Source organism: Coregonus lavaretus (genome assembly GCF_964263955.1).
Source record: "Coregonus lavaretus genome assembly, chromosome: 24".
NCBI lineage: Eukaryota > Metazoa > Chordata > Actinopteri > Salmoniformes > Salmonidae > Coregonus > Coregonus lavaretus.
Window position 1 is genome coordinate 10154492 of NC_140011.1, and position 25830 is coordinate 10180321.

Consider the following 25830-nt stretch of genomic DNA (forward strand, 5'->3'; position numbering starts at 1 on the left):
GATGCACCTGAGCTCAATTTCGAGTCTCATAGCAAAGGGTCTGAATACTTATGTAAATAAGGTATTTCTGTTTTTTTTTTTCTAAAAATGGGAAGGGGTCTGAATACTTTCCGAATGCACTGTATATGCCAAAGATAATTGCTACCTCAAGATTATTAAAATACTATTTCAAATTACATTCTGAGCCTTCTGCTGTATGTAAATTAATGCTGATGAGTATATGTAATGTGTTTAATCTATAGTGAAATGGCTTTTTAATGGTTTTCATTTAATCTGATTGAATTGAATTGTACAACTGAATTGTACTTTATGAAAAAGTTCAATACATTTGTAAATGCATTGACAGCTATTAGGGCTATCCTGTAGTAAAAATGCAAAAAGGAGTCTAAATTCATTATAAATACGCCTACTCTCTAAATATGATATTCCTTACATAGCAGATGCTTTCTACATACAAGGAATGATGAATAATCTGCATTACATTTGATAAATATGATTTCCATAAATGATCATGAAATAGGACCGCTTCATAATTTCTTTCCTGTTTCCTGGTAAAATGTTTGTTGATGTTTCATGTTTGTTTATTGTTTCAAAATGTTCTGTAATATTCTTGTTACCTAAAGCCTATACTAAAATTCTGTCACAATATATATTTTCCACACATCAGACATAAGCCTATATTATTGAACGGCAGTTGAGGCAGAGAGTTTGTACCCAATTGTGGTCACCAATCTAAGTCCCCTGAAATCTCTACTGCATCCCGTAGACTCGCTGTTTGCCAGCAACCAAGGCATCCTGGCGTGTCTTCATCTTTATGGATTGTGTAGTAAACACAACAGCAGATGGTTCTGGTCCACTTCAGAAAAAGACAAGTGAAGTCCTCTGAAATGCAGGATCCTCTGCAAAGACAAGCCAAACTCTAACCTCGTCCCACAGGCTCTATCGCTAACCGGCTGGTAACAAGATTTGCCAGACTCCAACTCACATATTGTACTTCCATGTGTTTACACCTTTTGTGATGGACAAGTGCCATATGATATTTGTACGATTCACTAATTTCTCCAGAATCAAATCGGTTCTAGCGAACACTGATCATCGATCAGTACAGCTCTCAAATCCCCTCTTTCTACACAGCCGCGCATCCTCCACTCTTTCTCTTACGAAACAGATAGAAACCAAACATCTACCATGACAAGGGGAATTCTGTCTCATTACCCCTTAAGATACATACTTTGGAAAAGTGATGTTGTTGCCAGGTACAAGACTCAGAGATGTTGTTATTGTTTTGCTATTGTCACGCCCTGACTCAGGGGACTCGTATATGTTGAGTCAGGGTGTGTAGTTTCTAGCTAGTGGTGCGCGTCGCCAGCCCGGCCTGGCCTGTTCCTGCCCCTCGCACTAAGCTAGTGGTGCGCGTCGCCAGCCCGGCCCGGCCTGTTCCTGCCCCACGCACCAAGCCAGTGGTGCGCGTCGCCAGCCCGGCCTGTTCCTGACCCTCACACCAAGCCAGTGGTGCGCGTCGCCAGCCCGGTCCAGCCTGTTCCTGTCTCTCGCACCAAGCCAGTGGTGCGTGTCGCCAGCCCGGCCCGGCCTGTTCCTGCCCCTCGCACCAAGTCAGTGGTGCGCGTCGCCAGCCCAGCCCGGCTCGTTCCTGCCCCTCGCACTAAGTGAGTGGTGCGCGTCGCCAGCCTGGCCCGGCCTGTTCCAGTCCGGAGCCTGAGCAGTCCGCTCCACCGGGTCCAGTCCAGATCCGGTCAGAGGCTCTACTCCGGAGCCAGAGTAGTCCGCTCCACCGGTGCCCAGTCCAGCTCCGGTCAGCGGCTCCAATCCGGAGCCTGAGCAGTCCGCTCCACCGGTGCCCGGTCCAGCTCCGGTCAGTGGCTCCAGTCCAGACCCAGACGTCAGCCCCTCTCCAGGTTCGGGGTCTCCCACACCAGGGTCCAGACAGGGCTTGGAGTATAGTGGGAGGAAGGAGACTGGAAGCAACGCGCCGAGGTCTAGACCAGACTAGGGGCGCAACAGGGAGGCGAAGAGTGAGAGGTCGTCACGCCCTGAGCCGGATCCGCCTCCGAGGCGGAATACCCACCCGGCCCCTACCCTGTTATGTTTATGTTGCACGGTCGGAGTCCGCACCTTTGGGGGGGGGGGGTACTGTCACGCCCTGACTCAGGGGACTCGTATATGTTGAGTCAGGGTGTGTAGTTTCTATGTTGTGTATTTCTATGTTGTAGTTCTAGTATGTCTAGATCTATGTTGGCCGGTGTGGTTCCCAATCAGAGGCAGCTGTCGCTCGTTGTCTCTGATTGGGGACCATACTTAGGCAGCCTATTGGCACTAGTGGGTTGTGGGATCTTGTTCCGTGTAAGGTTTGTTTTGTGTACTACCTAGGACTTCACGTTTCGTTTCCTTTCTTGTTTTGTCGTGGTGTTTATTCAGTGTAAAATAAACATGTATGCATATCACGCTGCGCCTTGGTCCGTCCCGTTCATCAACGAACGTGACAGCTATATTGCTGGATAATGAACGTGTACCAGAGGAGTGCCCAAAGCAAAAAGAAAGAGTGGGAAAAAAATGATGGAATTGCAACAATTATTTTTGATGAGATATCCAGATACGTCTTTACTTGTTTATTTGGACAATGGTGTAACTGTATCCTTGTAGGTAGCTGTTTTCTTATTTTGTTTTGATTTATTCTGAGTGTGTTGAATGGCCCAGGGGTGGAAATGACGGCCAAAACACAAAAATGGAAACATCAGAGAAGAAAAAACACAGGTGACTGAAAGGAGAGAGAGAGAGAGAGAGAGAGAGAGAGAGAGAGAGAGAGAGAGAGAGAGAGGTAGGGGAGGTGTTTGGCATGTTCTGTGCCATGTTTGTGGTTCAGAAAGAATTTTCTGTAATGTTCTTTTTTTTATTTGTATCTTTATCTAATTTTCTGCCTACAGAGTGATAACAGGTTACAGAGACAGGTATGTTAAATACAGAGGGGGGTGATAGCTCCAGGTCAGTGCACGTAGTGTAAACACACATGCAAGCAAGGACGCACACACCCACACACACCATCACAATGCAGACATATACTCTTAAAACACACACACAACATTAAACCAATCAGTCGCTAAGCAGCTCTCTTTAAAAGGTAATTGACAGGGTTGGGTAGGTTACTTTCTAAATGTAATCTATTACAGTTACTAGTTACCTGTTCAAAATTGTAATCAGTACCACAACTTTTGGATTACCCAAAGTAACATAATCTGATTACTTTCAGTTACTTTTGGATTAGTTTCCCATTAAGAGGCATTTGAAGAAGACAAAAAGGATCCATCAAACGCATTTCTTGTGTCATCATAGTGGTCTCTGACTTATGGTCAGACTCACTCAGGTGGAACAAACTTAAACTTGCACCTTTTTTCAATGCTGAATTGAATGTAATTTGGAAACAGAATGTAACTATCAAGAGTTACGTAGCCTTGTGCGAGTCTTAACAGCTCATAGGGCAGGACCCTATCTCCTGTAGCGTGAGGCAGCTTGATGTACAAGTACATCCCCTGGACCGGACACTAATCTATCGCAGGGCCTTACCCTGATTCTATCTCCTTAATGCTGAGTGCCAAGCAGAGACACATCAGGTCCCATTTTGACAGTCGTCGGTATGACTCAGCCATGGGTGAACTCACAACCTTCCAATCGCAGGGTGGACACTCTAACCACAAGGCCACTGAGTTAATCAAGAGGAATAGGGGTGAAAAGCTTTGCAGCTGTTTTCTTTGGATTGCGACTTATTATGTTTTCTGAAACATGCTAACTGTACCATCTACTGCATTTACTGAGTGTAAATCTATGTACAGAGTAATGTTGCTCTCTTTTTGACTGCCAGTGTGTCATGCAAAGTAATATCCCAACCAGCAGTCCCAAAAGGTTCCAACATCGACTGCAATGTAAATATTAGCCTGTTATGTCAGCCAGAGTCAGAATATGAAACAGAGCAAACAGCTGAGCTCATACATGCATGTCCATTGAGCCATGTTGTATAGACTGGAGAGAGTCCAGCATTTGAATGAAGGAACGCATAACTGTTTCCTAGGCTGTGCATGGTTTAGTTTGATGATGAGTCTTCAACATTTACTCTGCACACACACACACACACATGCACTAGTGTGCACACTGAGCACAGACTTACACACACACATGCACACACACACGCACACACACTCAAGCAAGGAAGAGGGACATGTAGAACTCGTTATTTGTTCTCTGAGCTGCCGGAGGGGAATACTTTAACAATGTTAAGACTTGTTCCTCTTAAGCTTATGTTAAAACTGCACATGAAAGCGTAAATATGATGATGAGCCTGAGTTAAGCCATAACTGTCTTTGTCCCCTTATGACTGTTCCCATTTGGAGGGAAAGGGTTGGCCTAGATTGAACTCCACGTCTAAAACAATGAATGAAAGAGCTCTCAAGTCCACATGCATGCATGCATATACACACACATATGAGCATGCATGCACAGAAACATGAAAAGAGAAAAGATGACTGCCGTCTAATCTTCTTATAACTTCTACAGAATCTCAAGCCCAATTCTAATCCAAATGTACAGTGATTTCTATAGGGAGCCTGATGAATGTGTGTATATATTACATAAATAAGATGCCCCTTAAGTCTCTAAGGTTTTTTCTGACTCAGAAAGAAACAGGAAATGTTGCCTTCTCTGATAGGACCAGCAAAGTTATTGCTGAAACACACACATATACACGCAGGCACGCACTCAGACATACACACGCAAGCATGCACGCACACTCACACACATGTACACACACGTGCACGTTGGTATTTCACCGCACAACTTGGTGAGATAAACCATGGCTGTCCAAGTTTTTAAAGTATATGCTGTTATGTTATGTTAGGCAACCTTACACACTCTAACGCATGGTAGTCACTCCTTGACGTACCTTACTCATGGAATTCTTGTGAGGTTGAAAGATAATTTGTGACCTTGGGACTATAAGGTTCTATATGACATTTAGGCTCTATTGCTAACCGGCTGGGAACAAGATTTGCCAGACTCCAACCGGATTCAGAATTGAGAATTTTTCAATTTAAATTATTATACAAAATTCTTGCTACCAATAGAATGTTATTTATATGGGGGATACAATCTTCCCAGCTCTGCAGATTTTGCTGCGAAGAGACAGAGTCATTTGGTCATTTGTTTTGGTACTGTCCATTTGTAGCTTGTTTTTGGTCACAGGTTCAGGAATGGCTGAAGGATTGCAATATTTACCGGTAGCTAACCCTGCAGATAGCACTACTGGGTGATCTGAAAAGTCACAGTCAATCGATCAATAATATAATAATAATTTTAGTAAAAATGTTTATTTTCAAATTACAATCTGTAGAAACAATGAGAATAGAAGGGTTCAGAACTTTTGTGAAACATCACAGTACAGTTGAAAAATATATGGCAAATAGAAATCCAATATGGATGGCGTTAAGAGATAGAAGGGAGGTGTTGAATGGAGCTGAAGGATGGGACTAATAACAACTAACACCAACTAATAACAACAGGATAACTAATATAAAGCATACTGTGTCCATAATAAGTATATGGTTATAGGTTGAGAGCTTTTGTGAAAGAGCACAGTTAGAAAGATATGGCATATAGAAGCAAACCGGATGGACATCATGAAAATGATCAGAGAGGTTGAGGGTAGAGGAGGTTCATGAGTAAAAACAAACAAAATAGAATTATTGTAAAATTGATTGTGTCCATAAAATGTATATAGTATGTATAAGCTGGAAGTAGAGGCCCAAGCATTGTTATTCACTTGTTTACTCCAATTAGGGAAGGGGTGGTGGGGTTGGAAAGTAATAAAGGGAAGAATATATTATTTAAAGCATATGTATATATGTATGCGTACAGTGGGGAAAAAAAGTATTTAGTCAGCCACCAATTGTGCAAGTTCTCCCACTTAAAAAGATGAGAGAGGCCTGTAATTTCCATCATAGGTACACGTCAACTATGACAGACAAAATGAGAAAAAAAATCCAGAAAATCACATTGTAGGATTATTTATGAATTTATTAGCAAATTATGGTGGAAAATAAGTATTTGGTCAATAACAAAAGTTTCTCAATACTTTGTTATATACCCTTTGTTGGCAATGACACAGGTCAAACGTTTTCTGTAAGTCTTCACAAGGTTTTCACACACTGTTGCTGGTATTTTGGCCCATTCCTCCATGCAGATCTCCTCTAGAGCAGTGATGTTTGGGGGCTGTCGCTGGGCAACACGGACTTTCAACTCCCTCCAAATATTTTCTATGGGGTTGAGATCTGGAGACTGGCTAGGCCACTCCAGGACCTTGAAATGCTTCTTACGAAGCCACTCCTTCTTTGCCCGGGCGGTGTGTTTGGGATCATTGTCATGCTGAAAGACCCAGCCACGTTTCATCTTCAATGCCCTTGCTGATGGAAGGAGGTTTTCACTCAAAATCTCACGATACATGGCCCCATTCATTCTTTCCTTTACACGGATCAGTCGTCCTGGTCCCTTTGCAGAAAAACAGCCCCAAAGCATGATGTTTCCACCCCCATGCTTCACATGGTATGGTAGGTATGGTAGGTATGGTGTTCTTTGGATGCAACTCAGCATTCTTTGTCCTCCAAACACGACGAGTTGAGTTTTTACCAAAAAGTTCTATTTTGGTTTCATCTGACCATATGACATTCTCCCAATCCTCTTCTGGATCATCCAAATGCACTCTAGCAAACTTCAGACGGGCCTGGACATGTACTGGCTTAAGCAGGGGGACACGTCTGGCACTGCAGGATTTGAGTCCCTGGCGGCGTAGTGTGTTACTGATGGTAGGCTTTGTTACTTTGGTCCCAGCTCTCTGCAGGTCATTCACTAGGTCCCCCCGTGTGGTTCTGGGATTTTTGCTCACCGTTCTTGTGATCATTTTGACCCCACGTGGTGAGATCTTGCGTGGAGCCCCAGATCGAGGGAGATTATCAGTGGTCTTGTATGTCTTCCATTTCCTAATAATTGCTCCCACAGTTGATTTCTTCAAACCAAGCTGCTTACCTATTGCAGATTCAGTCTTCCCAGCCTTGTGCAGGTCTACAATTTTGTTTCTGGTGTCCTTTGACAGCTCTTTGGTCTTGGCCATAGTGGAGTTTGAAGTGTGACTGTTTGAGGTTGTGGACAGGTGTCTTTTATACTGATAACAAGTTCAAACAGGTGCCATTAATACAGGTAACGAGTGGAGGACAGAGGAGCCTCTTAAAGAAGAAGTTACAGGTCTGTGAGAGCCAGAAATCTTGCTTGTTTGTAGGTGACCACATACTTATTTTCCACCATAATGTGCAAATAAATTCATAAAAAATCCTACAATGTGATTTTCTGGAAAAATAATTCTCAATTTGTCTGTCATAGTTGACGTGTACCTATGATGAAAATTACAGGCCTCTCTCATCTTTTTAAGTGGGAGAACTTGCACAATTGGTGACTGACTAAATACTTTTTTCCCCCACTGTATGTATGTATATGTATACATATATGTATAGTGTTGCAGACAATTACATTGATGGAAGTTACAATCTATCTGCAATATTAAGCTGATCTACCCCCATAAAAAAAAACATAAAAAAAAAACATCCTAATATTCCCAACCCCTCCCCTTTTGCCTTCAGAACAGCCTCAATTAATCTGGGCATGGACTCTACAAGGTGTCGAAAGCGTTCCACAGGGATGCTGGCCCATGTTGACTCCAATGCTTCCCACAGTTGTGTCAAGTTGGCTGGATGTCCTTTGGGTGGTGGACCATTCTTGATACACACGGGAAACTGTTGAGTGTGAAAAACCCAGCAGCGCTGCAGTTCTTGACACAAACCGGTGCGCCTGGCACTTACTATCATACCCCATTGAAAGGCACTTAAATCTTTTGTCTTGCCCATTCACCCTCTGAATGGCACAAATACAAAATCCATGTCTCAATTGTCTCAAGGCTTAAAAGTCCTTCTTTATCCTGTCTCCTCCCCTTCATCTACACTGATTGAAGTTGATTTAACAAGTGACATCACTAAGGGATCATAGTTGTCACCTGGATTCACCTGGTCAATCTATGTCATGGAAAGAGCAGGTGTTTTGTACACTCAGTGTATAACACCATGTCATTACAAGCTTCATAGCATGGGTCTCAGCGGTAATTACATCCATATGTCAGGTCATAGAGCTGACATAGAATAGCTTTTTAGTGCCTTTTGAGATGTTACATGACTGGACCAAATTACCACCGAACATGGTACCCTCAGATTTTTTGAGTTTTCAAAGTAGAAATTGCTGCTGTCCTCATGTACTCTTCTGTTTATGTTGTTGTTAGAATGTTTATTTCTTTATCCGAAACCGTGATACTCCGTCTGGACTTGACCTTAAAAGGATTCGCTCCCAGATCAGACAGCATGGGAAATATGTGTAGGAGTGGGCAATACACACCAGTGGAGGCTCCTCAGAGGAGGAAGGGGAGGACCATCCTCCTCAGTGAATTTCATTTTTTTATATATAGTGAAACAGTCAAAATGTATCATTTTTAGATAAAACTATACTAAATATATTCACATGACACCAAATAATTGATTAAAACACACTGTTATGCAATGAAGGTCACAGTAGCCTCAACAGCACTCTGTAGGGTAGCGCCATGGTGTAGCCGGAGGACAGCTAGTTTCCGTCCTCCTCTGGGTACATTGATTTCAATGCAAAAACCTAGGAAGCTCGTGGTTCTTACCCCCTTCCATAGACTTACACAGTAATTATTACTACTTCCGGAGGATGTCCTTCAACCTATCAGAGCTCTTGCAGCATGAACTGACATGTTGTCCACCCAATCAAAGGATCAGAGAATGAATTTAGTACTGAAATCAGAGAGAAATACAGTAGTTTAACAGTTTTGAACAAATTCATTTCTTCACAAATTAAGGAGAAGCAAGAGAGTGAGAGAGAGAGTGAGAGAGAGCTATATTTTGTTGTATTATTTCTCTTCACTTTCACTTACTTAGCTAGCGAATGCAGCTAGCTAGTTTAGCTTACTCAAACACCTGGCTCAAACAGAGAGGGATGCTATGTTAGCTAGCTGGCTATGGCTATCCAACACTGGAACTCTTCCAAGTCAAGGTAAGCTTTTGGTTGTATTAACATATTGCCACCGGGGCCCACCGGTGTAAGTGCTAAACTGCTTGCTGCTGACTGTTCACTGTACTGCATGCTTGTAGCGGGTTTAATAACACATTAGTTCTAGTAGCTATGTTTATTATGATGTTAACATGGTGACAACAATGTAGTCTGTGTGTAGTGGTTAGCGGTTAAGATATGAAGGTTTGGCTTGGAAAGGCTTTTTCGCCTAATCACAGAAAGCTGATGTGTTTTGCACTGAAGTTGTGTGGCTCAGATGGTAGCGCATGGTGCTTGCAACACCAGTATTGTGGGTTCGATTCCCATTGGGGACCAGTATGGGAAAAAAGTATGAAAATGTATCCACTCACTACTGTAACTCGCTCTCGATGAGAGTGTCTGCTAAGAAGTTTTTTAAAACATTAAAAAGTCCACAAGGTGAGAGGAGGCGAATGTGTAGATGCGAGAAGGACTACAACGATTGAAGGGATCATGCTGTTTGTATGAGGCTGCTGTGAACTGTGTTTGCGTGTATTGATTCTGTTGAAAAACGTTTTGCAAACGGGATAAACCAAGTTAAAGACTTGGCAGGGAAGATAACCACACTCAAACTGTTACAAAAAAACATGCACACTAACACATCAAAACAAATACAGAAAAAAACACCTATTAATACAGCTAACAACCACAGGGAAATGCATTCACACACAACATTGCAAAAGCATATCAACGCACCCACATGCACATGAATATGACGCACCTGCAAACACAAACGCATGCATGCAGGAGCATGCACACACAAACCTACACACACTCACACGCGCATACGCACTCTCTCTCTCACACACACACACACACACACACACACACACACACACACACACACACACACACACACACACACACACACACACACAATTAATAGAAAAATAGTATACTCAACAGGATTACAACAGACAGGTCTTTTTAACTTTGCATTAGTTGTCCATGGGGTTCCTCCCTTTAGAGCCAATAAGATGCTGTCTCTCTCATTAATATGTTTTCATTGGGTCCCCAGTAGCGGGTTGGCCCCGCTCTGAGAAACTGAGGTTAGTGGCACCGTCACATGACCCGAAAAACACCAATGGGACCAACCGGTGTTGAGAACCAAAAGGGCGATTACTGTGGAGAGCTCCCTGGGGACTGAAACAATTTCTCAGACTTTCCCAGGCCGCTATTGGGCCTTCTTCTGAAGCATTTTCTCATTTTATAGTCTTTTACAGATTGCTTCTGTAATTCAACGTTCCGGGTTAGGTCACTCAAGTCAAGTTTGTCTTGGATCAGGATAATGTGTGTGTGTGTAGTGGTAATCACGTGGACTTCATACATGTCAGATGTTAATGAAAGTAAATAAATACTACTGTAGGAAGTGGTTTTCAGTACTTAGTACACATGTCAACGCACTTGTGACTTGTATAAGTCATGCTCATAATAGACTATCAGGTTACATATGGCCTTATGTTATGGAAAAGGCAGAGGTGGAGACTGACTGCCTAGGATTTGAACCATTCACCTGCTAATCACTACTGATGGTAAACCGAGGCTTTCTGAAGGCTTCGGCGCTTTTACCAAATTGTGCCGAAAAACTGTTCATTACGCAGAGCTTCATTATCTGTTCACAATGCATATTAGTGACATCTGCTGGTAAGCAATATAGCGGTGTGTGATTATAATATAAATATTATTTTATTCCACTGTTTCCATAACGCAGCAGTAAGTCGTTGGCTTTAGTAGCCTATAATCAGTTGGAATCCCATCATTCTTCCCCTTTTTGCCTTTAAGTTTACTATATATAGTCATAAATATATATATTTATATTTTAATATATACATATATAAAGACACCTGTCCACACACTCAATCAAACAGACTCCAACCTCTCCACAATGGCCAAGACCAGAGAGCTGTGTAAGGACATCAGGGATACAATTGTAGACCTGCACAAGGCTGGGATGGACTACAGGACAATAGGCAAGCAGCTTAGTGAGAAGGAGACAACTGTTGGCGCAATTATTAGAACATGGAAGAAGTTCAAGATGACGGTCAATCACCCTCGGTCTGGGGCTCCATGCAAGATCTCATCCCGTGGGGCATCAATGATCATGAGGAAGGTGAGGGATCGGCCAAGAACTACACGGCAGGACCTGGGTAATGACCTGAAGAGAGATGGGACCACAGTCTCAAAGAAAACCATTAGTAACACACTACGCCGTCATGGATTAAAATCCTGCAGCGCACGCAAGGTCCCCCTGCTCAAGCCAGCGCATGACCAGGCCCGTCTGAAGTTTGCCAATGACCATCTGGATGATCCAGAGGAGGAATGGGAGAAGGTCATGTGGTCTGATGAGACAAAAATTGAGCTTTTTGGTCTAAACTCCACTCGCCGTGTTTGGAGGAAGAAGAAGGATGAGTACAACCCCAAGAACACCATCCCAACCGTGAAGCATGGAGGTGGAAACATCATTCTTTGGGGATGCTTTTCTGCACAGGGGACAGGACGACTGCACCGTATTGAGGGAAGGATGGATGGGGCCATGTATCGCGTGATCTTGGCCAACAACCTCCTTCCCTCAGTAAGAGCATTGAAGATGGGTCGTGGCTGGGTCTTCCAGCATGACAACGACCCGAAATACACAGCCAGGGCAACTAAGGAGTGGCTCCGTAAGAAGCATCTCAATATCCTGGAGTGGCCTAGCCAGTCTCCAGACCTGAACCCAATCGAAAATCTTTGGAGGGAGCTGAAAGTCTGTATTGCCCAGCGACAGCCCCGAAACCTGAAGGATCTGGAGAAGGTCTGTATGGAGGAGTGGGCCAAAATCCCTGCTGCAGTGTGTGCAAACCTGGTCAAGACCTACAGGAAACGTATGATCTCTGTAATTGCAAACAAAGGTTTCTGTACCAAATATTAAGTTCTGCTTTTCTGATGTATCAAATACTTTTGTCAAAAAAATCATACAATGTTGAAGTGTACCTATGATAAAAATTACAGACCTCTACATGCTTTGTAAGTAGGAAAACCTGCGAAATCGGCAGTGTATCAAATACTTGTTCTCCCCACTGCATATAAAAAAAAAGGAATCTATGGCATCATTTATGATGCTTAAGACAGAAGCTTATAAATTACTAAATAAAACAAATTTGATCAACAGTGCAGAAAGTGTGGTTTCACATAAAGCAATTTTCAAAATAGCGTGCCTTCAACAATATTCAACCTCATACCCTCACGTCCCTGAATGTTCCATAGTTCCCTACTCTACCTGCTAAGCTACTGGTCAGGTGAAACGTTTTGTACAAAATTCAAACTATATTTGTAATTACAGTGTCCAGTAGAGGTCGGTGTTTGAAAGCAGCTTGAAATCGAAGAGTGCACTGGAACCATGGCGAAATCAGTGGGGACTCGCATTTTGCAACACACAGTTTGAAACAGCACATGATCAAACAAAGCTTCGGACATTTGATCAGTAAATTACTGTATTAGTCAACAGTATGATACTGTATAAACTGAATACAGTAGATTACGTAGAATGCACAGTAAAATACCGTATATTTGTTTTACAGCACACTGTAAGACCTTTCTCTAATTTCAACAGTAAAACACTGTAGAATGCGCAGTAGATACCGTAAATGTGTTTTACTGTATTAATTATGGTACATTGTGGGAAAATATTGTGGGCGGGGAAAGAGTCTCTGGCTCATTAACATACTGTATTTCAAGGCGTATGTAGTGTATTAGTGACACCTAGTGGGGCAATACCAGCCGAGCACTATACATACTGTACATGTGAGGCACTGAGGTATGCGGTTCATTATCCACGAGTAAAGTAAAGTTCAATGATTCCCGTGAGTCCGAGTCAAGTCAACATTACAACTGGCAACAAGAATATGGAAAAAATGTTTTACCTTATCCACTCATGAAGCTGGTTGAGTGAAGGAAAAGTGAATTTGTTAAAGGACTTTTCATGAAAACCGAGGGAAAACCATTCAGCTAACACAGCTAACTAGCAAACAAGTGACCTACAGTGGGGGAAAAAGTATTTAGTCAGCCACCAATTGTGCAAGTTCTCCCACTTAAAAAGATGAGAGAGGCCTGTAATTTTCATCATAGGTACACGTCAACTATGACAGACAAAATGAGAATTTTTTTTCCAGAAAACCACATTGTAGGATTTTTTTAGAATTTATTTGCAAATTATGGTGGAAAATAAGTATTTGGTCAATAACAAAAGTTTCTCAATACATTGTTATATACCCTTTGTTGGCAATGACACGGGTCAAACGTTTTCTGTAAGTCTTCACAAGGTTTTCACACACTGTTGCTGGTATTTTGGCCCATTCCTCCATGCAGATCTCCTCTAGAGCAGTGATGTTTTGGGGCTGTCGCTGGGAAACACAGACTTTCAACTCCCTCCAAAGATTTTCTAAGGGTTTGAGATCTGGAGACTGGCTAGGCCACTCCAGGACCTTGAAATGCTTCTTACGAAGCCACTCCTTCGTTGCCCGGGCGGTGTGTTTGGGATCATTGTCATGCTGAAAGACCCAGCCACGTTTCATCTTCAATGCCCTTGCTGATGGAAGGAGGTTTTCACTCAAAATCTCACGATACATGGCCCCATTCATTCTTTCCTTTACACGGATCAGTCGTCCTGGTCCCTTTGCAGAAAAACAGCCACAAAGCATGATGTTTCCACCCCCATGCTTCACAGTAGGTATGGTGTTCTTTGGATGCAACTCAGCATTCTTTGTCCTCCAAACACGACGAGTTGAGTTTTTACCAAAAAGTTATATTTTGGTTTCATCTGACCATATGACATTCTCCCAATCCTCTTCTGGATCATCCAAATGCACTCTAGCAAACTTCAGACGGGCCTGGACATGTACTGGCTTAAGCAGGGGGACACGTCTGGCACTGCAGGATTTGAGTCCCTGGCGGCGTAGTGTGTTACTGATGGTAGGCTTTGTTACTTTGGTCCCAGCTCTCTGCAGGTAATTCACTAGGTCCCCCCGTGTGGTTCTGGGATTTTTGCTCACCGTTCTTGTGATCATTTTGACCCCACGGGGTGAGATCTTGCGTGGAGCCCCAGATCGAGGGAGATTATCAGTGGTCTTGTATGTCTTCCATTTCCTAATAATTGCTCCCACAGTTGATTTCTTCAAACCAAGCTGCTTACCTATTGCAGATTCAGTCTTCCCAGCCTGGTGCAGGTCTACAATTTTGTTTCTGGTGTCCTTTGACAGCTCTTTGGTCTTGGCCATAGTGGAGTTTGGAGTGTGACTGTTTGAGGTTGTGGACAGGTGTCTTTTATACTGATAACAAGTTCAAACAGGTGCCATTAATACAGGTAACGAGTGGAGGACAGAGGAGCCTCTTAAAGATGAAGTTACAGGTCTGTGAGAGCCAGAAATCTTGCTTGTTTGTAGGTGACCAAATACTTATTTTCCACCATAATTTGCAAATAAATTCATTAAAAATCCTACAATGTGATTTTCTGGATGTTTTTTTCTCAATTTGTCTGTCATAGTTGACGTGTACCTATGATGAAAATTACAGGCCTCTCTCATCTTTTTAAGTGGGAGAACTTGCACAATTGGTGGCTGACTAAATACTTTTTTTCCCCACTGTAGCTAGCAAAATAATCTAAGAACAATGGCACTGAGTTTACCTTCTTACCCGCCGTTTGATGTACATTCCAACCCAACCAGTGTTGGTTTGCGATGGGCAAGATTTATTAATAGTTTCAAACTGTTCATCACTGCTTCGGGAGTGAAAGATGCAGCACGAAAACAAGCTCTTATATTGCACTTAGGACGCTCGGATGTGCAGGATATACAGTGGTGTAAAGTACTTAAGTAAAAATACTTTAAAGTACTAGTTAAGTAGTTTTTTCGGGTATCTGTACTTTAGTATTTATATTTTTGACAACTTTTACTTTTACTCCACTACATTCCTAAATAATTTGAACTTTTTACTCCCATACATTTTCACCAAAAAGTACTCATTATATTTTGAATGCTCAGGCAGGACAGAATTATGGTCCAATTCATTTACCTATCAATATAACACGTTGCCATCCCTACGGCCTCTGATCTGACGGACTCACTATACACAAATACTGCGTTTGTAAATTATGTCTGAGTGTTGGAGTGTGCCCATCTGTCCGTAAATTAAAAAAACTTGAAAATCGTGCTGTCTGGTTTACTTAATATAAGGAATTGTATGTATATTTTACTTTTACTCAAGTATGACAATTGAGTACTTTTTCCACCACTGTACTTAAGTACATTTAAAACCAGATACTTTTAGACTTTTACTCAAGTAGTATTTTACTGGAGACTTTTACTTTTACTTGAGTCATTTTCTATTAAGGTATCTTTACTTTTACTCAAGTATGAGAATTGAGTACGTTTTCCATTACTGAGGGTATATTCACCATGTTAGATGACACAGGGGAAGACAAGGACTATTAGATCGCATTGACAAAGCTAAATGAGTACTTCACTCCACCAAAAAAACATTTCCAACTAGAGACATTTGTTTAGGCAAGCTGAACAAGCGCAGGGGGAATCAGTGGACACGTTCATAAGCAGCCTAAAGCAGTTGGCTGCGACGTGTTATTATGGAGACTTCAAAGACGATTTCATACGGGACCAAGTGATTGACAAGTGTCACTCAAATATGTTACGCAAGCGGCTGCTGCACAAGAGGGACCTGACTCTCACCGCTCTAATGGATAGAGCAAGAGCTGTTGACCAGCAGGCGGCCAGGATGGAAAAACAATGTCAATGCAGTTCAACAGGGAAAAAGTTAACAAAAACAACCCAGACGGGAATGGAACAATAAGGGAAAAATGGAAAACAAGATTTTCTTCATCCAACAAGGACAAGCCATCTGATGATGATCAAGCTGTCAAATGCTTCAGATGTGGTCAGGAGGGGAATACTGGACGGGCATGTTCCATCACACAAGGTAAACAATGCAACAAATGTGGTAAAGATGGACATTTCTCCAAAATGTGCAGGACAAAGATAAAACTGAAGGTAAATCAAGTCACAAACACACCTGCTACACAAAATGACAAACCAGACAATGACAATGATGAACATGTGTTCACACTTAACCAGCAGTACTGATGATGCTGAAATGCAGTTATTAGTCAATGGCCAGCCAGTTAACATGTTGTTGTTTTTTAATTGTACCTTTATTTAAACAGGGAGTCACCATTGAGACCAATGTCTCTTTCACAAGAGAGCCCTGCACATACAATTCACAAGATAAAATACAATTAGATATAGTGCAAAAACAAACAAAAATACAGCACAACACAAACAATCAAGAAAAACAGCCACATTCATTTTTTAAAAACATTTTAGTCATTTAGCAGACGCTCTTATCCAGAGCGACTTACAGTTAGTGCATACATTATTATTATTTTTTTTTTTTTAATTCATACTGGCCCCCCGTGGGAATCAAACCCACAACCCTGGCGTTGCAAACGCCATGCTCTACCCATTCCCTCCCCTACCCTGGACAAATTGTGCGCCGCCCCATGGGTCTCCGGTCGCTGTTAAGGCTCTGTGGATTGATGAGGAATTGAAAAACTGTATGGTTGAAAGAGATAGGGAAAAATGAGTGGCTAATTAGTCTGGCTGCACATCTGACTAGCTGACTTACTGCAAATTGAGAAATGATGTGACTAAACTCAACAACAAAAAATAAGAAACTTTATTATGAATCCAAGATCAATGACATAAAGAATAATGGAATCAGATGGCTTATTCATCACAAAACCATTTGATGTTGCCAATTATTTTAATGATTACTTCATTGGCAATGTGGGCAAACATAGGCAGGAAATTCCAATAACGAACAGTGAGCAATCGTATTCATGCATAAAAAAAACTAATTATGAAAGAAAAGCATTGCAAGTTTGAATTTTGTAAAGTTTGTGTGGGAGAGGTGGAAAAATGATTGTTATCGATCAATAATGACAAACCTCCTGGCATTGACAACTTAGATGGAAAGTTCCTGAGGGTGGTAGCTGACTCTATAGCCACTCCTATCTCTCATATCTTTAATCTGAAAATAGAGGAAAATCTTTGTCCTCAGGCCTGGAGGGAAGCCAAAGTAATTCCCCTACCCAAGAGTGGTAAAACGGCCTTTACTGGTTCTAACAGCAGACCTATCAGCTTGCTGCCAGTTAGCAAACTGTTGGAAAATATTGTGTTTGACCAAATACAATGCTATTTCTCTGTAAACAAATTAACAACGGACTTTCAGCATGCTTATAGAAAAGGGCACTCAACATGTACTGGACTGATACAAATGACTGATGATTGGTTGAAAGAAATTGATAATAAGAAGATTGTGGGAGCTGTACTGTTAGATTTCAGTGCAGCCTTTGATATTACTGATCATAACCTGTTGTTGAAAAAACCTACAGTGAGGGAAAAAAGTATTTGATCCCCTGCTGATTTTGTATGTTTGCCCACTGACAAAGAAATGATCAGTCTATAATTTTAATGGTAGGTTTATTTGAACAGTGATAGACAGAATAACAACAAAGAAATCCAGAAAAACGCATGTCAAAAATGTTATGAATTGATTTGCATTTTAATGAGGGAAATAAGTATTTGACCCCCTCTCAATCAGAAAGATATCTGGCTCCAAGGTGTCTTTTATACAGGTAACAAGCTGAGATTAGGAGCACACACTTAAAGGGAGTGCTCCTAATCTCAGCTTGTTACCTGTATAAAAGACACCTGTCCACAGAAGCTATCAATCAATCAGATTCCAAACTCTCCACCATGGCCAAGACCAAAGAGCTCTCCAAGGATGTCAGGGACAAGATTGTAGACCTACACAAGGCTGTAATGGGCTACAAGACCATCGCCAAGCAGCTTGGTGAGAAGGTGACAACAGTTGGTGCGATTATTCGCAAATGGAAGAAACACAAAATAACTGTAAATCTCCCTTGGCCTGGGGCTCCATGCAAGACCTCACCTCGTGGAGTTGCAATGATCATGAGAACGGTGAGGAATCAGCCCAGAACTACACTGGAGGATCTTGTCAATGATCTCAAGGCAGCTGGGACCATAGTCACCAAGAAAACAATTGGTAACACACTACGCCGTGAAGGACTGAAATCCTGCAGCGCCCGCAAGGTCCCCCTGCTCACGAAAGCACATATACAGGCCCGTTTGCCAATGAACATCTGAATAATTCAGTGGAGAACTGGGTGAAAGTGTTGTGGTCATATGAGACCAAAATCGAGCTCTTTGGCATCAACTCAACTCGCCGTGTTTGGAGGAGGAGGAATGCTGCCTATGACCCCAAGAACACCATCCCCACCGTCAAACATGGAGTTGGAAACATTATGCTTTGGGGGTGTTTTTCTGCTAAGGGGACAGGACAACTTCACTGCATCAAAGGGACGATGGACGGGGCCATGTACCGTCAAATCTTGGGTGAGAACCTCCTTCCCTCAGCCAGGGCATTAAAAATGGGTCGTGGATGGGTATTCCAGCATGACAATGACCCAAAACACACGGCCAAGGCAACAAAGGAGTGGCTCAAGAAGAAGCACATTAAGGTCCTGGAGTGGCCTAGCCATTCTCCAGACCTTAATCCCATAGAAAATCTTTTGGAGGGAGCTGAAGGTTCGAGTTGCCAAACGTCAGCCTCGAAACCTTAATGACATGGAGAAGATCTGCAAAGAGGAGTGGAACAAAATCCCTCCTGAGATGTGTGCAAACCTGGTGGCCAACTACAAGAAACATCTGACCTCTGTGATAGGGCGGCAGGTAGCTTAGTGGTTAAGAGCGTTGTGCCAGTAACCGAAAGGTCGCTGGTTCTAATCCCCGAGCCGACTAGGTGAAAAATCTGTCGATGTGCCCTTGAGCAAGGCACTTAACCCTAATTGCTCCTGTAAGTCGCTCTGGATAAGAGCGTCTGCTAAATGACAAAAATGTAAATGTAAATGTAAAAATGTGATTGCCAACAAGGGTTTTGCCACCAAGTACTAAGTCATGTTTTGCAGAGGGGTCAAATACTTATTTCCCTCATTAAAATGCAAATCAATTTATAACATTTTTGACATGCGTTTTTCTGGATTTTTTTGTTGTTATTCTGTCTCTCACTGTTCAAATAAACCTACCATTAAAGTTATAGACTGATCATGTCTTTGTCAGTGGGCAAACGTACAAAATCAGCAGGGGATCAAATACTTTTTTCCCTCACTGTATGTGTTATGGCTTTTCAACCTCTGACATATCGTGGATTCAGAGCTATCTAATAGAACTCAAAAAGTTTTCTTTAATGGAAGCATCTCTAATGTCAAACATATAAAGTGTGGTGTACCGCAGGGCAGCTCTCTACGCCTTCTACTCTTTTCTATTTTTACCAATGACCTGCCACTGGCATTAAACAAAGCATGTGTGTCCATGTATGCTGATGATTCAAAAATATACGCATCAGCAACCACAGCTAATCCCTTAACAAAGAGTTGTAGTCTGTTTTGGAATGGGTGGTCCTGAACATCTCTATAACTATGAGATTGCGTTTGATACAAATCATTCCCTACGTTCTAGACCTCAGCTGAATCTGGTAATGAATGGTGTGGCTGTTGAACAAGTTGAGGAGACTAAATTACTTGGCGTTACCTTAGATTGTAAACTGTCTTGGTCAAAACATATAGATTAAATGGTTGTAAAGATGGGAAGAGGTCTGTCTGTAATAAAGAGAGGCTCTTCTTTTTTGACACCACACTCCAAAAAGCAAGTTCTGCAGGCTCTAGTTTTGTCTTATCTTCATTATTGTCCAGTCGTGTGGTCGAGTGCTGCAAGGACAGACCTAGTTAAGCTGCAGCTGGTCCAGAATAGAGCGGCATGTCTTGCTCTTCATAGTAATCAGAGGGCTGATATACAGTTGAAGTCGGAAGTTTACATACACTTAGGTTGGAGTCATTAAAACTCGTTTTTCAACCACTCCACAAATTTCTTTTTTAACAAACTATAGTTTTGGCAAAAGTGCAAATCAATCCCAGAACAACAGCAAAGGACCTTGTGAAGATGCTGGAGGAAACAGGTACAAAAGTATCTATATCCACAGTAAAACGAGTCCTATATCGACATAACCTGAAAGGCCGCTCAGCAAGGAAGAAGCCACTGCTCCAAAACCGCCATAAAAAAGCCAGACTATGGTTTGCAACAGCACATGGGGACTAAGATCGTACTTTTTGGAGAAATGTTCTTTGGTCTGATAAAAAAAAATAGAACTGTTTGACCATAATGACCATCGTTATGTTTGGAGGAAAAGGGGAAGGCTTGCAAGCCGAAGAACACCATCCCAACCGTGAAGCACGGGGGTGGCAGCATCATGCTGTGGGGGTGATTTGCTGCAGGAGGGACTGGTGCACTTCACAAAATAGATGGCATCATGAGGAAGGAAAATTATGTTGATATATTGAAGCAACATCTCAAGACATCAGTCAGGAAGTTAAAGCTTGGTCGCAAATGGGTCTTCCAAATGGACAATGACCCCAAGTATACTTCCAAAGTTGTTGCAAAATGGCTTAAGTACAACAAAGTCAAGGTATTGGAGTGGCCATCACAAATCCCTGACCTCAATCCTATAGAAAATGTGTGGGCAGAACTGAAAAAGCGTGTGCGAGCAAGGAGGCCTACAAACCTGACTCAATTACACCAGCTCTGTCAGGAGGAATGGGCCAAAATTCACCAAACTTGTTGAGGGAAGCTTGTGGAAGGCTACCCAAAACGTTTGACCCAAGTTAAACAATTTAAAGGCAATGCCACCAAATACGAATTTAGTGTATGTAAACTTCTGACCCACTGGGAATGTGATGAAATAAATAAAAGCTGAAATAAATCATTCTCTCTCCTATTATTCTGACATTTCACATTCTTAAAATAAAGTGGTGATCCTAACTGACCTAAGACAGGGAATTTTTACTAGGGTTAAATGTCAGGAATTGTGAAAAACTGAGTTTAAATGCATTTGGCTAAGGTGTATGTACATTTCCGACTTCAACTGTAAATACTATGCATGCCAGTCTCTATTGGCTAAGAGTTAAGGAGAGACTGACTGCATCACTTCTTCTCTGTATAAGAAACATTAATGTGTTGAAAATCCCAAATTGTTTGCATAGTCAACTTACACACAGCTCTGACACACACACTTATGCCACCAGAGGTCTTTTCACAGTCTCCAAATCCAGAACAATTTCAAGAAAGCGTACAGTATTATATAGAGCCATTATTGCATGGAACTCCGTTCCATCTCATATTGCTCAAATAAACAGCAAACCTGGTTTAAAAAACAAATAAAGCAACACCTCACGGCACAACGCCTCTCCCCTATTTGACCTAGATAGTTTGTGTGTATGTATTGATATGTAGGCTACATGTCCTTGTCCTTGAGCTGTTTTTGTCTATTAATGTTCTGTATTATGTCATGTTTCATGTTTTGTGTGAACAAGGACCAGGATAAGTAGCTGCTGCTTTTGCAACAGCTAACAGAGATCCTATAAAATACCAGATACCAGATATATGGTGACTCCCCCTCCTCTGCCAACTCTATCAGATCTAAAAACATTATAACCAGTCAGATACATATCAGAGTCCGGCACAGACATCTTTAACCAAGATTCATTTACAACCAGAATGTCCATATTGGTTTCAGAAGCCAGAGTTACAATAAAAATAAATATTTTAATCAAACTTCTGTAATTTACATGAATCAGTCCAAGGCCGACCCAGGACCAGAGGTTGGTCCTGAGAGTGTCACGTCTGTAGCCGTGAAGTGCTTTGAAAGGCTGGTCATGGCTCACATCAACACCATGATCCCAGAAACCCTAGACCCACTCCAATTTGCATACCGCCCCAACAGATCCACAGATGATGCAATCTATATTGCACTCCTCACTGCCCTTTCCCATCTGGACAAGAGGAACACCTACGTGAGAATGCTATTCATTGACTACAGCTCAGCATTCAACACCATAGTGCCCTCAAAGCTCATCACAAAGCTAAGGATCCTGGGACTAAACACCTCCCTCTGCAACTGGATCCTGGACTTCCTGACGGGCCGCACCCAGGTGGTAAGGGTAGGTAACAACACGTCTGCCACACTGATCCTCAACACGGGGGCCCCTCAGGGGTGTGTGCTCAGTCCCCTCCTGTACTCCCTGTTCACCCATGACTGCATGGCCAGGCACGACTCCAACACCATCATTAAGTTTGCCGACGACACAACAGCTGTAGGCCTGATCACCGACAACGATGAGACAGCCTATAGGGAGGAGGTCAGAGACCTGGCCGTGTGGTGCCAGGATAACAACCTCTCCCTCAACGTGATCAAGACAAAGGAGAAGATTGTGGACTACAGGAAAAAAACGAGGACTGAGCACACCCCCATTCTCATCGACGGGGCTGTAGTGGAACAGGTTGAGACCTTCAAGTTCCTTGGTGTCCACATCACCAACGAACTATCATGGTCCAAACACACCAAGACAGTCGTGAAGAGGGCACGACAAAACCTATTCCCCCTCAGGAGACTGAAAAGATTTGGCATGAGTCCTCAGATGCTCAAAACGTTCTACAGCTGCACCATCGAGAGCATCCTGACTGGTTGCATCACCGCTTGGTATGGCAACTGCTCGGCCTCCGACCGCAATGCACTACAGAGGGTAGTGCATACGGCCCAGGACATCACTGGGGCCAAGCTTCCTGCCATCCAGGACCTCTATACCAGGCGGTGTCAGAGGAAGGCCCTAAAAATTGTCAAAGACTCAAGCCACCTTAGTCATAGACTGTTCTCTCTGCTACTGCATGGCAAGCGGTACCGGAGCGCCAAGTCTAGGTCCAAAAGGCTTCTCAACAGCTTCTACCCCCAAGCCATAAGACTCCTGAACATCTAATCATGGCTACCCGGACTATTTGCACTGCCCACCACCCCACCCCACCCCACCCCATCCCCATATTTTACGCTGCTGCTACTCTGTTTACTATTTATGCATAGTCACTTTAACTCTACCCACATGTACATATGACCTCAATTACCTCGACTAGCCAGTGCCCCCGCACATTGACTCTGTACCGGTACCCCCCTGTATATAGCCTCCCTACTGTTATTTTATTTTACTGCTGCTCTTCAGCTATTTGCTTTTATTTTCTATTTTTCTTTAATTAACACTTTTTTATTTTACATTTTTCTTTAATAAAACTGCATTGTTGGTTAAGGGCTTGTAGGTAAGCATTTCACTGTAATGTCTACACCTGCTGTATTCGGCGCATGTGGCAAATACATTTTGATTTGTTTTGAAAGACTTCAAGACATCTGTACTTGGAAAGAAATCAGCAGTTGCTCTTGGCATTTTGCACATAGGACCAAAGGCACATGTAAACGCAGTGCAAGCTGATGACAGAAATAAATTCAAAGCTGAACTGCAGGAAGAATACAAAGACTTTCACAGGCTGGGAAAACTGAAAGACTTCCAGTTAGGAATTCATGTAGATGAGAGTGTCACACTTGTGGCACAGCCAGTATGTCAGGAACATAGTTGAAGAGAATACGAACGAGCTAGAAGACATGGATGTTATTGAGAAGTAAATGGACCTACACCATGGATGTCACCATTGGTTGCAGTACACAGGAAAACTGGTGGCATCAAGGTGTGTTGACATGCACAGAGCGACACCCCATTCCCACCATCGACAAGATCCTGGAGGACATGTCGGGAGCCCTGGTCTTCTCAAAACTGGATCTAAAGTGGGAATATCATCAGATCAAGCTGAATCTTGAGTCTTGTTCCCTGACCACATCTGTGACTCACACAGGTTTGAGGAACTACAAAAGTCTAAAGTTAGGTATCTCCTCTGCTCCAGAGACAAATGAGCACATAATCCGCCAAGTCCTACAAGGCATCGAGGGGGTCCACAACATCTCTGATGACATCATTGTGTTTGGGAAGAACACACAAGAACACAACAAACGACTACACCAAGTCCTGAGACGACCGCAGGAGAGGGGGCTTACCCTCAACAGTGGCAAATGTGAATTCCGACTGAAAGAGATGGAGTTCATGGGGCACGTTCTCCCGAAGAATGGAATCGGAGCAGCACAGTCAAAGGTGGAAGCGGCACAGAACACACACAGACCGACTAACGCTGCTGAAGTAAGGCGCTTCTTAGCACTATTGAACTACTGTGGCAGATTCATCCAAAATCTGGCAACCACATCCAAACCACTGAGAATACTCATAAAAGCATCATGCAAATGGACATGGAAAGATGAACAAGAATCAACATTCAACGAGTGGAAAAACGCACTGGCCAGTTCACACAACATGGCCTACTTCAATCAAGATGCAGAAACATCGGTGATTGTGAAAGCTAGTCCTGTGGGGTTAGGGGCTATCATCACTGGCGTATCATCTCTGGACCCCCCCCCCCGCAAAGTTGGAGTTCGACAATCTATAGCTATATACCGTATTTAGCTGCTATTTATACACTTTTTATAAAAATTACACATCAAATAGCCTAGCAATGAGGAAAAAAGTAGTCGGCTGGAGGATAAATTCAGCCACTATTTATTGTTGAACTCAGCTGGTTTTGTCTGGCTAATACCCTACACAAATGGGCTGTAATATTCAAGGTAAATTAAATTAAAACAAATTAAACCAACTTGAGAAACTCCCCTGGTGTCCTGAAGTCCTCCTTTTTTGTGTGCAAATGTTTTCACCACGGCCTTTAGGTTCAGGTTGCGGGCCCGACTGTTTTCTATACTGAGTATTGCCAACCCAGACAGTCTTTCCTTAGACATTGTGCATTATATGTCCATTGCACTGCACACAATTTAAACTTAGTCTTGAATGATGCATGCCAAAATATACCAGAGATAACGGACTGTTGATATTGCAACCACACACCTAAAACACCGGTTCACCAGTATGAATGAAATCGCAAACAGCTTTTTTTGTTTAAGCCCTCAAGAACTGTTGTCTACAAAAAATTATAATCTGTACGCATCTGTCCAGTATCCCGTCGACCTGCCCCCAGAGCTTCTTATACAGTTCATCCCTTTCCGTAACGTGTTGAGGGCGGCAATTAAGGAGAATGAGAGGCTTGAATAAAGATGTTACAGAACTGCTGTATTTGAAGCACAACTGCCCCGATGTTAGCTACAGCAATCAAGCTGTTTTTGCCATCCCTGGAACTGTCGCTTCTGCAGAGAGATGGTTTTCTAAACTAAAACTCATAAAGAACTACCGAAGAAGCATTAGGCTCTCGGTCTAATATGCGCCTTTGAACACCTGAGTAAGCTCCACTCATTGTACTGGTGCCATCGTAACCTTGACCACATAATTTGTTCACTGATATCCTCTTTCAATCAGCTTCTTTTTTCTTTTTCACTTTTTCAGTCACATTCCTGAAGCCCAAACAACAAACACTTAGCTTCCTAGTACATATGGAAATTAAAAAGGTTTATGAATTACTTTTTGAAGGGTTACTGTCAAAATGCTTTATTAAATAAAATCAGTGGTGGAAAAAGTACCCAATGTTCATACTTGAGTAAAAGTAAAGATACCTTAATAGAAAATGACTCAAGTAA

At 42.5% G+C, this 25830-nt stretch overlaps 1 pseudogene across 1 annotated transcript in view; it reads left to right on the forward strand.

The window, feature by feature from the left end:
• The window catches only part of LOC311099391 (E3 ubiquitin-protein ligase RNF170-like), a 36962-nt pseudogene extending 11611 nt beyond the window's left edge, over positions 1–25351 (forward strand). The window contains exons 2-3 of the transcript in view: positions 24057–24394; positions 25256–25351. The product of the transcript in view is annotated as an E3 ubiquitin-protein ligase RNF170-like (transcript). The remainder of the gene's footprint in view (positions 1–24056; positions 24395–25255) is intronic.
• The last annotated feature ends 479 nt before the right edge of the window (positions 25352–25830 follow it).